The 16,068-nt window shown below is 27.2% G+C and overlaps 1 long non-coding RNA gene across 1 annotated transcript; it reads right to left on the bottom strand.

Moving 5' to 3' along the window:
- Positions 1–131: 131 nt before the first annotated feature.
- LOC135924722 (uncharacterized) lies at positions 132–11,611 on the bottom strand. Its single transcript, XR_010571374.1, has 2 exons — positions 10,766–11,611; positions 132–319 (listed from the first exon to the last, which is right to left on the bottom strand). It is a non-coding gene; the product is annotated as an uncharacterized LOC135924722 (long non-coding RNA).
- Between the last annotated feature and the right edge of the window lie 4,457 nt (positions 11,612–16,068).

Below are 16,068 nucleotides of genomic sequence, written 5' to 3'. Positions count from 1 at the left end.
AGAATATTTTGAAAATGCCAAAACATGATGATTGATAGTTAAATAAAACATCAATACACAATGAAATAGATTTATATTATAATTTATTAAAGACTTGAAATATATCAACATTATACATAATCTAGGGCAAAAAAATGCATTTCTTTATTGAATTCACAAAAAATATAATTAAATAATGATTTCAAAATCTCCAAGTTCTTCGTCGGACGGCAAAATCACCCTCTCAGGTGGGATTAGGTTCATGTCTACATGTGGCAAGCCGTATTTTTCTCTCCTTGCTATTTCAAAACACGCCTCTCGAAAAGTCCAATCTTTGTCTCTAAATAAAATTCATTAATATAATTAATTTTTAATTAGAGAAATGATCAAAAATTAAGGCTACGTCGATATTAAATATCTAATCGGGACTTTATTCACCGTTTAGAAAAGATGAGATCGATATTTCCAAAAAAAAACAAATTCAATATTATCAATGCTTTTGGCTATTTTATGATTGTAAATGTCATATTGGGATATGAAATCCAAGGGAATTCAGAATATCTCAATTTTATATAATTTATTAAGGGCAATTTTTAAATTGATTTGATCGGAAATCTATCCAGCATGTGTAACCTGTAAATTTTAGACAATTTTTGCCATTAAATTTTGTGCATTTTTTCAATTTATACGAAAAATTTGTATAAAAATGAGATAAATTAAATGTAAATTAAAAAATTAAAGGTAAAATTGTTTGAAATTCAGTGTTGGCACTTTATACGCCAAATCAGATTTTTGATATTTAAAAATCGCCCTCAGTAATAGATATAAAATTGAAAGATTTCGAATCCCCATAAATTCCATTATTTTTAATTTTACGTTTAAATTTCCTTAATAATAAATGAATAAAAGAAAAATAACCAAAATTCAAATGTTTAAAATATATCAACTCATTATAAAAGAATGAGTAGCTAAAAATGTGATATTGTTCTTTTTTAGTTTTATTTGTATCGAACGAGCCACATTTAGCATCATTTAGCATTAAGCTTTGCCCATCGATATTAAATGAGATGATTCACTTTTGAGGAATAAAAAAAAATACACTTTTCGTGATAATATACGTCAAATATCGCCTTAGATATGAGAAACCAAACATTGTTTTTTTGTTTTGCTTGTAGTTTAAATTTAGTTTTTTTTTATAGAAAATAAAAATAATAATTTTTTTTATCATATTGATTTAAAGATAGATGGTAAATAAAAATCATTTTAAATATCAGACCGGTAAAAAATTGCACAGTCGCATTAAAAATATAAAACACTTCAATAGCTTATAAAAAATAGGAAGTAAAACATAAATTACAAAGTTGTGCATAAAATAATTAATTTTTAACCAGAATCTGTTTAGACCGGTCAACAATCCTAAAAATCCAAAAAGTGGAGGCAGCATTCAGGTCGTGTTAAAATACCAAATAAAATCGACCGGATAGATTTGGCTGATAAAATATCTAAATTTCTAAACTCGATCTAAATACAACCGACCACATCTTTTGGATTATAAAGTGGTCTGATATGGGTTTAGTTGACCTTCGCTAATGAGAATTCCTTTTATAATAGTTTAGCGCCTTTAGCATTTGAATTTTGGATTCCAGAAATATTATCAGAGACTCGAACCAGTAGTTGATTTCATATCTAGATACAGATACATTGTCAAAAGGGTCACTAGCAATATATTATGAATAATTTATTTAAATATAGATACAATTTTTTTAAGATATAATGTTTAAAATTATAATCGTGTATCAAAATGGGAATCTATTTTTAAATTTTGAAATGAAACAAACACCTTTTATTTATTTTATAAATACATGTAAAATAAATAATTATTTGATAAAATATTATTATTAGCTTTTAATGATAAAATATTCTCAAAGTTTTCATTAGTGAGGTATCCCCGTTTATCTTTAAACACATTTTACCCAAACTAAAATGTCTTCCCAAGGCGAGCAAGGGAGGATAGTACTATGCTATACTTTAGGAATAGCAGCTTAATATTAGGATAATCTTCACAAATATAAAAAAATTCTGATTCATTTAAAAAAAAATCATATAAAGTTTGTTGGGTGCAAAATGTGTCCTTGTTCATTATCTTCTAAGGAGCGCGTTTAAGTATATTAAATCTGAGAATTTTTTCTGGGATTTATCCAGAGTGTAAAATAAAATTTGTCTTGAATATTAATAAATTAATATAAAAGATGGAATTAAATATTTTTAATATAATAAATAACGCAAAATATATCTATATCAAATAATCGATACTACAGCCAAAAATGCCTTATTGTCATGATATTTTTTATGAAAATATATTTAGAATAGACACAGCATCTCTAACAATTTGTTTCACTCATTTTCATTTTGGCTCGGTTAAGGTTCTACTCCCGATTCTGGTTAAAAAATTTGTTAGGGAAAATGGTTTAGGACTTAAGAGGAGTGAGTTTGTGGAGGATTAAAAGTAAGTGTTAAATTTAATTTTTATGATTAATACATTTTCTATATTGTGTTTATGTAGAACGCGTAATGATCTATTCCAATGAGTTTTAAATTATCTAATACTTATTAAATGTTATGTTTTTTTTAAATTTAAATCTACAAATAAAAATATACTCTATTATTTCACCAGCTATCTTAAACTTATGAAAAGAGATATACTCAATAAGGGACGAACGTGGTAGATTGCAAGGCTTATATAATTATTTCATGAGAATAATGAAAACCCATGAGGAAAATAAAAAATACAAATTACATTCGGGTTCAGGGATAAATTTAAAATAGGTTCAGAAAACCAGTTTGGGTTATCTCTTGTAGGTCTAACATAATCAGAGGTCTGCAGAAAAGGCATATTAAAAATATATAATTTTCAGGCACGGCCATTAGTAAAATTTGGTCTTATATATATAAAAATATGAATCGAATATTTGCCTTATTCGTATTTTCAAATCAAATAATAAAAACATTATTCGAATTGATTCGTCGAATAATGAATCGGTTCAAAAACATAATTCTTTAAAAATATTTTGAAAAATGGAATATTAAATAAGTGATTTATATATGTGGGAAAAAAGTAAAAAATCCTGCAAGGAACATGAAATGATTAATAATAATTTCAAATATTTATGAATAATTTTGAATATTTACTTATTTATAATAATTTTAAATTGTACCAATTCGATCGAATAATAGATAAAAAATTATTCTACAGATATTTTTCTTATTCGTATTCGATTCTTTTTATTCGAATAATTTTGTTATATGTATTTGTAAATCGTTATAAGTTTATTTGGTTTTTTAAAAATAATTTTATAACTTATCCTATTGCTTTTACTAATCCGGCCCGACCCGGTTTTTAAAATACTTTTTCCAACCTCATCCCGGTTACAAAAATATTGATTTTAAGAATCGGTCGGGCCTCGTCTCTACTAAAAATGGGAAAAATTAGGTCATTTACTGTGGTGTAGTTGGGAGGGTATGTCCCCTAAAAATGTGGGAAAAATTTAGCTTAACCTTTCCCTGAAAGTCCTTTTAAATTTTTTGAATATAATATTATTTTAACATATTAATTACTATTATTAAATAAAAATATTTTTATAAAAACAAATGATAAAATATGGAAAAAATTTTTTTTGCGAGCATTTTAAATCTCACCGGGTTAACATTTTACTAATTTTTAGATCTATACATAATATCAAGAATAGTTTCATTAGTAATTTTTGTCATAGGACCCAAAGTTTATTTGAGTTTTATTTAAAAGGGAAGGATAACCGTCTATTGTTTAGTAAAAATGTAACTCTAAAAAATACTTTAAACACAAAACAATAGGGGATTATAATAGTAAACATGAAAACAAAAATTAAACCTTCGACTTATCTAAAAAATAAATCTAAGTAATAGCGATCAATTTGATTCATAGATGTTGAGTGGTATTAATTTTGATTCGTATACTATTTACTAACATTTAATTATCGCCTTAATATGTAGAGCATGTGTACGCTATAAGATTTATAATATCATATTATTTTTCTATAAATAAAATTTTATGTTAAAATTTAATAATTATAAAAGTAACATTTTGAGCGATCTTATTAAATTTTAGTAGTTTGTGGGGAAAAAAATTTGTAGAAAAAATTTATTTAGGTTTTAAAAGCTTTTCTTAAATTTTACAAATATATTTTAAAAAAATTAAAAAAATACAAAATAGATCTTGGTAATCAAAAGTAAATAAACAAATTTCCAAAAATTGATATTAAGGTTTCGATTCGTTCCTTTTGGGAATTTAGTGAAAAATAATTTTAAAAAAAAATGTAGAAGTTTTTTTAATCTTAAAATTCAATTGCGTGCCCTCTATTTTTTTTAGCGAACTAGCGTGCCATAGAACTACTGCACTGTTTATTACTAATTATTACTTAAAAATTTAATAAATTTCTGGTTTCCTTAGTTTATATCGCATTATAATTTTGGGGCAATATTATTATATAGTATTATCTTCTCCTTTCTAAAATACAAATGGTTTGTTTAAAAATATTTTTTTTATATCTATTGAAATTATTTTGATGTAATTTTATTAATTAATTATATCTTATATGATGGTTTGCCAAAAAAATAAAAAGCTTTAATATCTAAATATTATACCTTATAAATGTATATTAAATGATGAAATTTCTAATATGTATAATTTATCATATATCACTCATTGTTACTTGAAAATATTTTTTGGAACAATAACATAATAAAGGATAAAAGACTGATAATACCTACTATAGCAAAAATAATTAATAAAATGTATACTTTCCACTTATATACAATACTTATCATAATTTATAACTGTAGATTAATGATAAGTGTTGCGAAAGGTAACCTCTAGCAATGTCAAAATATTTTCCCCAGAGGCGTAGCCAAGGAGACACCCACCCCCCTCCCCCAATCAAGTAATTTTGCTAAATAATTATCTCTATTCACCCCACCCCCCTCTCCCCTGCTCGCTCTAAAAAATTAATGTAATTATAAAATAAAGATTAACGGACATAGACCTTGGTAAAAAGGTCTGGACAAAAATATATTCCGACAAAAAACTCTAATTTAATGTTTAAATGCTTTGAATGGGGATTTTTTTTAGAAAAATTAATTTATTTTATCAGGGTTAAAAAAATAAAATATTTGAAGTGATTTTAAAAATATTGAAACCCTATTTTAATGTTACATAAACCGTATCCGTGCTGGATTGCTGCCATTTATTTAACTCCTAGCTAACTATTGGTGATGATTTGCCTCAGAAAGAGGTGCCAAAAATATGAGTCCCGTTCAAATTTAAACGCATAAATATGGGATAGCTCAGATGCATTATTAAAAAATGAACGACCTAATTTTATTAAATCCTTTTTTAAATATATATTAACCCTATCCCAGTGTCCGTGCTGGCGTGCTGCCATCTCTCTAACCCTCAGCTAACTGCTGACGTACTCCCTAGCTTGTTTCATTTATTTTTGAGCCTTCATTGATTCCGTCGACCAGATAAATTATTAAAAAATATAGAGCACCTATTTATTTTATTTGATTACCAAGATCAGCTGACGCCTTGTGTACTATATATGTGCAAACTAGATCTTTTGCTACCTATTCGCTTTTTTTAAATTAAATTCTTATTTTTACCTATAACACCATTATATTTTATTATAATTGTATTTAACAATAAAGTTATTAAAAACCTCTTCCCATAGATTTTGAACATTATATTAGTTATACTTAAACCGGTGCGCCAAAGCCTCATTTGACGTCGGAGGTCCTTATATATCTTTTTATCAGCGTTCGGCATAATTCAATATATTACATTTTTTTATAATTTATTTTGGCGTCCTTATATCTAATACATAGTTTAATTCATTTCTTAAATTGTTTCCTGTCTCATTCCTATTTAAATTTAAGAAAAAGAGTAAGGAAATGCATTTTTACTCAGATCGGAGTCACATTTAGTAATGATTTAAATAGTATTTTATCAGATTCGTGGGACATAAAGTAGTCCTTTTTGCATTGAGTATTAATACAGGGAAGGTGTACTGGTTGCAGGTATACAAAGAACCTTTCTAGCTAAATTATCAAGCTTAGGAAGTTCCAATCGCTTTTTCCCAAAAAAGTTAGTGCATCCTCTTCTGGTATACTATTGGCTTAGCAAAAGAAACATTCTTATTCTAGATCGTTAATGTTGTTATAATCGTTGCTTGAAAGGGACTGATTACGAGCTATTTTACCTATGTATGAACTGGATGTTTGCCCATTATCTTCAACTTGTATCTCGCTCTGTGCATTTCTATTATGCTCTAAAAGTTTTAAATATCTAATTAAAAATTGCAATGATGTAAAATTTCGAATTTAAATATTCTGAAACAATTTTAAGATTTCGAAATCTCGTATCAAGTAGTGTCGATAATATCCAATGTTTAAAATAAAATTTTATTAATAAAAATAGAATATAAAATTACTTAAATTTCGGTAATCGGAAACCTATGGTCAAGCTTTTTTTTGCATTAGGCAAGTGATATCTGAGCAATCAGATTTATTGTTTAGTATAGGTGTTTCTACTTTACTATGATATAATAACCCTAAATTTATTATCGATCCCTTTTAAGAGGAAAGAAATTCCACCGACTTTCTAAATGGATTTAATGTTTAAAGCTAGTCAATTATATCTACCATTTGTTATTAAAAAGTTTTAAGGGTTGTTTTCCTATTTTATTTAGAACATTATTTATAAGAATCATGTTGGATACTATATAGCATAATTAATATGTTGTGCTAGTGGGTAAGGCAATTTAATTACAAAGTTTTCATCCTAATTAGATCTGTTGGTGAAATACAATTTATAACCAGAGATATCAAAATGTTCATCAAGGTATGAATAGGAATCACCAATATCCAAAATATGGCCTGCCTCATAAACTGATATCAGCTGCTCGATATCTAAGGGCTGAAATTATTTCTCTATTTTTTTAAATCAGAATATTGATTCTGGCAACTTTTTTATGTCATCAACTATAACTAAATTATGAAGTCCATGCCCTAGGCATTAATGATGCTCATAATCCCAATCTTACGCTTCTCTTGACATCAGTCCCAGCATCAGTTACCATCTATATTCTTTAGTTTATTAAATGGAATTCCTCTGTTATACTATCGATATCAGATAATATGGTTTCAATCAATTATCTTATATTAATTTTTTAGACAATTTATTTTTTAATAATCATTTTATTTAAAAATCAACCTTTCAAATCAATCATTCCTTTATTGTTTAAAGAACCAAATAACAATAATCTAACAGCACATCAAAACATATATATTTATTTTATACAATACAATTCATATTTTATTAATGTTAATATTCAAATTTAAATAATTATAATTTAATATATAAATATAATTAAATAGCATTCTAAAAATTCTACACACCGAGCCGCCTCTAAAAAAAAAAGCCTGATGCGTCGCGCATCTTAATCGGCGACTTTTCCGGCGTTAATAAAATTGCCGGCGGCACCACAAGTCTAGTTATTTTCAATAAATTTTTTAATATTAATATCAACAAAATACATATTTCTATTAAATATAATCTGTATTATATTTTCTTATTAATAAAAATTTAAATAAAATTAAAAAAACCAAAATGACTATCGATATTCATGATCAAACAAGTTAAATATGAAGGGGTAATAAGCATTCCTAACGATCAATACCCAAAAAAATATTTTCTCAACAATGTTAATTTGTTATTTTTACCAAAATAAGAAAACACTGATTTTTTTAAATTTTTTTTCATATTTTCCAATGTAGAATTTTAAGAGCTATAAAATATTATGTAATTTATAACTCTATCTTAAGAATTTTTTTAAAAAACAAGATTTAATTAAAGGCATTGCGTGTTCTCCGAATTTGAAACGTATATCTTTGGGTCTGGTTGTAATGGCTCAATAATAATATTCAATTTAATAAACAGCTGCTTCCATAACTTCAAAATATCTTGATTAATATTTTATGGCCGATGAACCTTTTTAGTTCATCCTCATAATCGTAGGTAGATGTTGACATTTCATCAGAATCAGAAAATATCAGAATTTTATAAATGGTTCAGTAATAAATATGTGGTTTTTTATGGATGTAAAAATGTGAGTGGGTATAGTTAGATGCATATCATCGAGATTAATTATATATTGCAGTTACAAAATTGTTGTAATTATTTTTGTTTTTCTACATCAGTTAAAAACTTAAAATTTGGATCTAGAATCAAGTCTATCTTTCTTTTATAACTTGTTCTTAGGTGTTTTATTATTATCGTATCACCGGAAGGTTGATAAAATTTTATTAAATTTGTTTCCATAGATAAACTTCATTTATTGTGGGATGAGTCTGCGCTCAGATTAATCGAGCATTCTTTGAATGTATAGAAAATTATCTAATTCGTTTATGATTCTTTTCTTATATCAATTGCCGCTAAAGGTAAACCAGTATTTCATCATATGATTATGTCATTTAATATATGACACGAAGATGGTATCCTTTCATCATCTTTGAAGGCGCTTGCCATTTATAACCACGTCAGGCGCATAACCAAAGGGGGTGGATTCCCCCTATAGCAAATTCGTCTATTTCGTAAATATCGTTTTAAAATAAAAATCCCCCCTATCCACCAAATGTGTATACAATATAGTGAAGGTCACGGTCCGGTCTTCGGTCCGGACTGGGCCGATACCCTCGGACCGGACCGGATCACGGTCCTTAAGAAAAAGATCGATCCAGACCGTGGTCCTAAATAAAAAGACCGGTCCTGGACCGGTCTTTTTATTTGTTTAAAAAACATATTTTTTTAAACTAATTTGATTTGTTTTATCATTTTATTAAATATAAGAGTATTATATAAACAATAAAATTTATCCAATGGTAATGAAAAAAATGATTTTGTGCTTGTAGAGGGCATATTAAAATTAAGAGTAGATTGTGTTTTTTGAGATATTTTCATTTTCATCATTAGAAGTATATATTTTATGTTTTATCAGATGTCTGCTTAAGGTACCTAATTATTTTATTAAGAATAAGGTTAAGTAATTTTTACAATAAATTATACAGACAGTTTCTTTAAAAAAAATAGAACTATATAATAACTAAAATATTTTAATAATATTATTGCTTTATTTTGATTAATTTATTGCTTAAAAAATTATAAACAATTATTTTGTTACTAGGTGCTGACGATACATTAAATTTGGTACTGCAGTGAACACATACTCTATGTTTTTATTGGGACTATAAGTAAAATGTTTCTTGGACAAACTTATGGTTTTCATATTGTAAAATAAAAATTAACAAAATCTAAAATGACTCCTCTAGAAAAATATCATAAAATAAAATATACAAAAATATTATATTAATTGTATAGTAAAGCAAACTTAAACAATAATAAAAGATCGGTCCGGACCGCGGTCTGGACCGTAAAAAATAAAAAGACCGGTCCGGGCCAAGGTCCTCAAGAAAAAGATCGGTCCGCCGGTCCGATCCCGGTCTAAGACCGATAGGACCGGACCGTTGACCTTCACTAATACAATATATCACACAATAAAGAAGATGAAAGAAAAATTAGTTAAAGTTATAATTTTTCGAGGAAAATAAAACATTTTTATAATAAAATAAGTTTAAACCCAAAGCCTACAATAAGTGAACCTAAAGACCTCCAATAAAGTTTATGGGAGAAAAATTCGCCTAATAATGTTCCCCTCTATAGGAAAATTTTGGACACACCTTTGAGTCACGTCTAAACATTTTTATGCTTTGCCTTTCTATGTATTCTTCTAGCATTGAATTGACTACACTTTTAATATCGTTGCCCGGTTTTTTATTCATTTCTCTTATGGCCAAAACCATGTTTTAAAATACAATCCATATTAATTATAAACCCTTAACTGTATTGGTTGAAAAACTTCGTTTTAACAATCATCGTCCACAAATTGGTGATTATGGACAAGTAATTATTAATTATGCTTTTAAACTTAATTTCATAATTTTTTTTTTGACAATTTTCCATTTTACAAAATTTTGTAGGTTTCCTTAATAGTATATGGTTAAAATATTATCCCAAATTTTGCTCTTCCTATTTTCTGAAGCCTTAAAGATATCAACGTCTCTTATTTTAGTTAACCAAATCATTTAAAAACCCCAATTATTTCATTTTTTAATTTGACGGGGTAATAAAATGTTTTTTATAAAATGAGGAAGATTTTTAGTTTTCAAAATATTCCTCTTTCTAAAAGAATTAAATAAAATTTTTAAAAGAAATTATAATAATTATAAAATTAATATTCATAAAAAACAATTTTAAAATTAAAATTTCTGTGATTCACGAGAAATTTATATTCACACCCAATCACGCCTGGTAATATTAATTTTGGAGAAGCCAGTCATGCCTAGTAATTTAAAATTTACATTGTGACCCATTTTGTCACACATAATTTCATAGCCTGCCTCCACCTCTACTAAGAATAACAATCAACAACATATTTTGTTTTTAATCTTGCCTTTTTTGTCCATTGCACACTTCTACTATACCCTACCCCTATTTGAGGTTAATAGCTTATTTTTTAAATATTATTAATGTTGTTTAAAATATAATTTTAATGAATTTTCTCTTTTATGGTTAGAGATTTAATAAAATTATTACTTATTATATAAAATAAAAAATTATATAATTTAATAATTTTACCTGATTGATGTACTAATATGATCTATTGCTATTGTTAATATTTTTATTTTATTGTTAATATTTTTATCTTATTAATAACAAGCAGCATTAACTATTTAGGTAAAATGTTTTTGAAAAATAATAAATAATAGGTTATTAAATATTTATAATTAAATTAAAACAATAAAATTATAGAGTAATATAAATAAAAACAATGAGGTGAGAAGAGATCAGAAGAAAACATAAATATTAAAATAAAAAATATATAAATTAAAATTAAGTAATTTATTTAAAAATATTAACTATAAATTTAAAAAAATTATTATTCTTTTGGCCTAACCAAGCCAATGGGCTTGACAGTTTCTAATGTAAATATTTCTTTAATTTTAGTTTGAAATCAAATTTTGCATATTACAAACAATCTGTATATATATATTGTTTTGGGTAAAATATAGTTTAAAAAAACAATTTGGATTGATTTTTAAAAACAATATGATTAATATTTTAGATAATTAGCTGAAATCTAAATCTTGTTAAAAATTGACCCAAATTTGGCCCTTTAACAATTTCAGTAAAATGTTGTAATATCTAAAAATAATTAATAGTATAAAACTATCAAAATATAATAAAGGAGTATTGGGAAGGGAGGGAGGAGTCACTTGCCTATAAATTTGGAAGTTGGTTAAAATTTTTGATCAATTGGTGGGAAAAAATTTAGGGATGGATTACATTTTATATTTATATAAATAAAGTTTAAAATAGATTATATAATATAAAAACATAACTTTTAATCTATAACTTTTATATTTTATTAGATAAACAAAAATAAGATATATTTTCATAAAAATAATTGAATGTCTTTGTAGATACAATTATATTAAATTTTTTTTTTACTATATCTGAATTAGTTTATTTAAATTTAAGTTCAAATTCAGCTGCCTAAGCCAACTAAATATGAAATATAAATTAATATTTGGAAAAGGTTATCTGATATAATAATGGTAAATATACTAACTTTGGAGATGGGAAATAGTGAAGTATGAATACCAAGGGTACTAAAAATATCGATACACCCCAAAAAAATACATATCTTGCTCTCCATGTATCTATAAATTGATCAGTTTCATGATAGCCAAAAGACATCCAATTCTTAAAATAAATTTGTAGTTTTATTAAGCTATACTTATATATACAGGATCATGGTAATTTGTTTTAAATCGAGCCTCAACATCTGAAATTTTTTGAAGTAAAATATCTTGATCAATTTTTGGAGATGGTCCCATCATTTTTTTGTCAGGCATAAGAGGAGATTTAGATTTTTTAAATGCATTTAATGATAGAAACTTAATAAACCTTAAAACCATAATTAGACAAATAGTTTTAGTAATATGGCAAAAAATATGGTGGCAACATGTGGTTTTTTAACATATGTTTTAATATTTTTTAAATTAAAGATATAGCACTATTTTGGTTAGGTTGCTTACATGTGTTTTTTTTCTTTAAAATTTCAGCGTTCTTTTGTAAAAATAAATTGGGAATTCAATGGAACAACTAAATTAAATTCATATAAATGAGATGCGACGCGATGGACAAAAGTTATTTATTTAATTATATATGTTCCAGCACGACAATAAGACGTTCAATTTATTCATATAACATCAACACCACCAGCATTTACTTATTTAACAATGACATTTAAAATTAAAATCTGTCAATCATTGACATACCAAATAAAGTAATTAAACATATGTCAAATTCGCAAGTATATGCTTTCCATTTTCCCAAATCGTTTTTTTATCTTGGTTTATAGTTGTTTAACCTGTTGCTACAAACATGCAGAATGCTCCCCATTTTTGATTTTTCATGAAACTTGACTTATCCGTTAGATGGGACTGAGGAATATTTAAAGTACCTCTGTTAAATTCTTAACATCAGAGTCAGTGCGATCATGAGCGGGTGGGGTGTAGAGTAGTTACGATGCTTCTAATTTTTAAGAGGGATTGGGGATAGGTATTTAGGGGGGTGGGAGGAACCAGATGTTATCGCACTCTAGATAAACATTTATATATCGCTAATCGTATCATCATTTTAACGCATTCAAATCGGTACCTAGAAAAATATAATTTATCTTATAGGTGTCGGAAATTTGTTCAGCAATATAACTATTCGAGCCATATACTATTAAATATCAATGTAATCACTTTAACTTATTATTTTTATCAAGAATATTTTAAAAACTTATTTTAATTGTAAAAAAATTTCATTATAAGATATTATTAATTATTTCTAATTTGAATACAAATTGCAATATAAAAAACTTTTGTAATATAATAGCAATAGCCCGCCTTTTTTATAGAAGGTAGCTAATTAGTAACGAAGCCACTAGTTTTGGGAATTAGCTATAGCGGGTTTCTTTTTAAAGTAGCGTTAACAACATTAATTTAAACCAATTAATATATCATTATAGTTTTTGTAGTAATACCAACTACTAATTATAAACAATACGACCACTGATTTATATTTCAATTAATTTTTGATATCAAATATTTTATTGATTATTTTTCGAATGTTCGATTCTATTTTTAATATACAATATACATAAATAATCATTTATTAATTTATTAAATTTCCTTCAAACAATTTAAAGTTAGATTTCTTCAATAAACCTCTTTGTTGGTTTACGGTTTCTTGATGAGCAACGTAATGTGGTATTTGTATTTGTGTTTGTATTTGCTTCATTCACTGGCACAACCATTTCTGTAACTTCCAAAGAACTTTCATGATTTGGGATAACTAAACGATTTCTTAACTGATCTGCATGCTTCCGTAATGTTTTCCCGGAAGATTCAACAATATAAGAATAAAGTCCTATTCTTTCTTTAATTACTCCCTCTCTCCAACCATTGGTATTTTCATTATTTAACCATATAGGTTGTGAGATTTCAAATTCTCTTTCCTTTGAATGTAAATCATGATGAAGGCTTTGTTTATCATTAGCTCTTAATATTTCGTGTTCGGCATTTGGTCGGATCCAATCCAGACTTGTTTTCAATTGCCTCCCAAACATAATTTTAGCAGGAGATCTCCCTGTGGAACTATGCTCTCCCAATCGGTAGGTTGTTAAAACCTGTGTCATAGCTTCTTCGGGATCGCTAATTGAATCTCTCGTTGCATAATACCGACCTTTCAAAGTTCGTACTGTACGTTCAGCTAATCCGTTAGTTTTTGGATGATAGGGTGCTGAACGTATATGACGTATGTTATTTAAATCACAATACCTACGGAATTCCCCAGATAAGAATTGTGGTCCATTGTCTGACACAATGTACTTGGGTATTCCAAACCTAGAAAACCATTTATTTAATCGTTTTATCATAGCATCAGCAGAGGTATTCTGCATTAGATCAACTTCTAACCATGGTCTATTTTTCTGGCATCCAGAACATATTTTGATAAAATTTTCTATATCAACATCACATCTGGGCCACCAACAATACAATCTAAAAATAGATTTCATTACATTTTCCCCAGGATGTCCCCAGTGAATCATTCCTAACACTGCATTTCTTAATTTATTAGGAATAACCAATCTCCCATTCCATTCTATAATATTACGATTGACAGAAAGCTCTTCCCGTCGATTATAAAAATTAACTATTTCTTTATCTTTATGACGATCAAAGTTTCGCCAACTTTGCTGAATATGTATTGCTACTTTTTTTAATATTAAATCTTGCTTCGACTCTTTTCGCAGAATATTTTCTGACAATTGTATATCATCCAAATTAATACTTCGAATATCCAAAGCATGTTTAGAATCTTGATTCTCTTCCGAAATTTCTTGGTGTTTATTAATCAAATCTCGAATTCTAGAATCTAGTGTTATGCAACATTTTTCTTTTTCAATATTGTTGACCAAATTGCGTACTTGTTTAATCATAACCTGACGAGGCATTTCTAAATTGAATGCTATAATCCACGGTAATCCGAAAAGAGGCACCCCAGTTGTATTCATTATTACCACTGGTAGAGTCCTTGTCTGTGATCCAATCCTAACATTGACTTGGGTCTCGCCCTTGACGTCTAACAGATGATCACCATATGCAGTCAATGGACTGGTTGGCCTAATTTTTGGTCGCCCAATACTTGTCCATATATCAATTCCTATCAATGACGCTTGTGCACCAGTGTCAAAATCAAATTCAACATCTAACCCATTTATCTCTGCAGTTAGTTTTGCTCGATTCTCTCGATTTTGTTGAATCTTCCAAATATTATGAATAGAATCACTTGATGACACTCTTATATAATTTAAATTCTTTGATTTACAGCAAACTGCAAAATGACCAATTTTTTTACATTTATTACATGCCGCATTTGTAGCTGGACATCTCACTTCTCGGTTATGAATAAAACCACATTTATAACATTTAAGTTTATTATAATCTTTATCTTTATCATTATTATATTTGTAGTTATTATTCTCTTTATCAAATGTATTATTATACTTGACTTTATTATAGCCTTTATCAATTGTAGTCGTCGTTTTTATTGGATGTTTATAATTATTATCATTATCATTTCTTTTGTTATTAACATTTATCTTATTAACAACTGGCATATTTTTATTTGCCATTTCTTTATCTGCTCGCTCAGAAGCTAATGCCAGATCAAGAATAAATTGAAAAGTCAGCACATTATTATCTCTATCAAGACCGTCGGGATATAGAGCTCTAAGATCTCTTTCCAATCCCGGTATTTCCATGCCAACCATAAACTGATCACGTAAACGCTCGTCAGTATCATTAAGATAATGACAACGCTTGCCAATTGCTCTAATTTTATCTGCAAATTCAGTTATGGTTTCAGTTGTTCTCCGTAATCTAACGAAATCAAATCTAGAAGCAAAAGCTGTTGACGTCGGTTTAAATAGTTTAAAACATATTGACTTAATTTCCTTAAAAGATAAAGTTTCGATCGAATCAGGATAACAAAAACGGTCCACCAACTCAATATTCTTATTGCCAAAAAATGTTAAAAATATATCTTTATATTGACATTCAGATGGGCTTACGTTTTTTAACCGAAAACTGGCTTCCCATTGAGAAAAATATCTGTGGATAGAAGTATCCAACTCGAATTTATCAAATTTAATCGTAGATAAATCCGCTATTTTTTTTGAATCTCCATTTAAGGAATTATTTTCTCCATTTAAGGAATTATTATCTCCATTTAAGGAATTATTTTCTCCATTTATCGTCGCCATTTGTAGTAATACCAACTACTAATTATAAACAATACGACCACTGATTTATATTTCAATT

This window comes from Gordionus sp. m RMFG-2023, chromosome 2 (assembly GCF_954871325.1).
Source record: "Gordionus sp. m RMFG-2023 chromosome 2, tfGorSpeb1-WG-v2, whole genome shotgun sequence".
Classification (NCBI taxonomy): Eukaryota; Metazoa; Nematomorpha; class Gordioida; order Chordodea; family Parachordodidae; genus Gordionus; species Gordionus sp. m RMFG-2023.
Note: the sequence above shows the minus strand (reverse complement) of the source record. Positions and strands in the feature narration are given on the sequence as shown.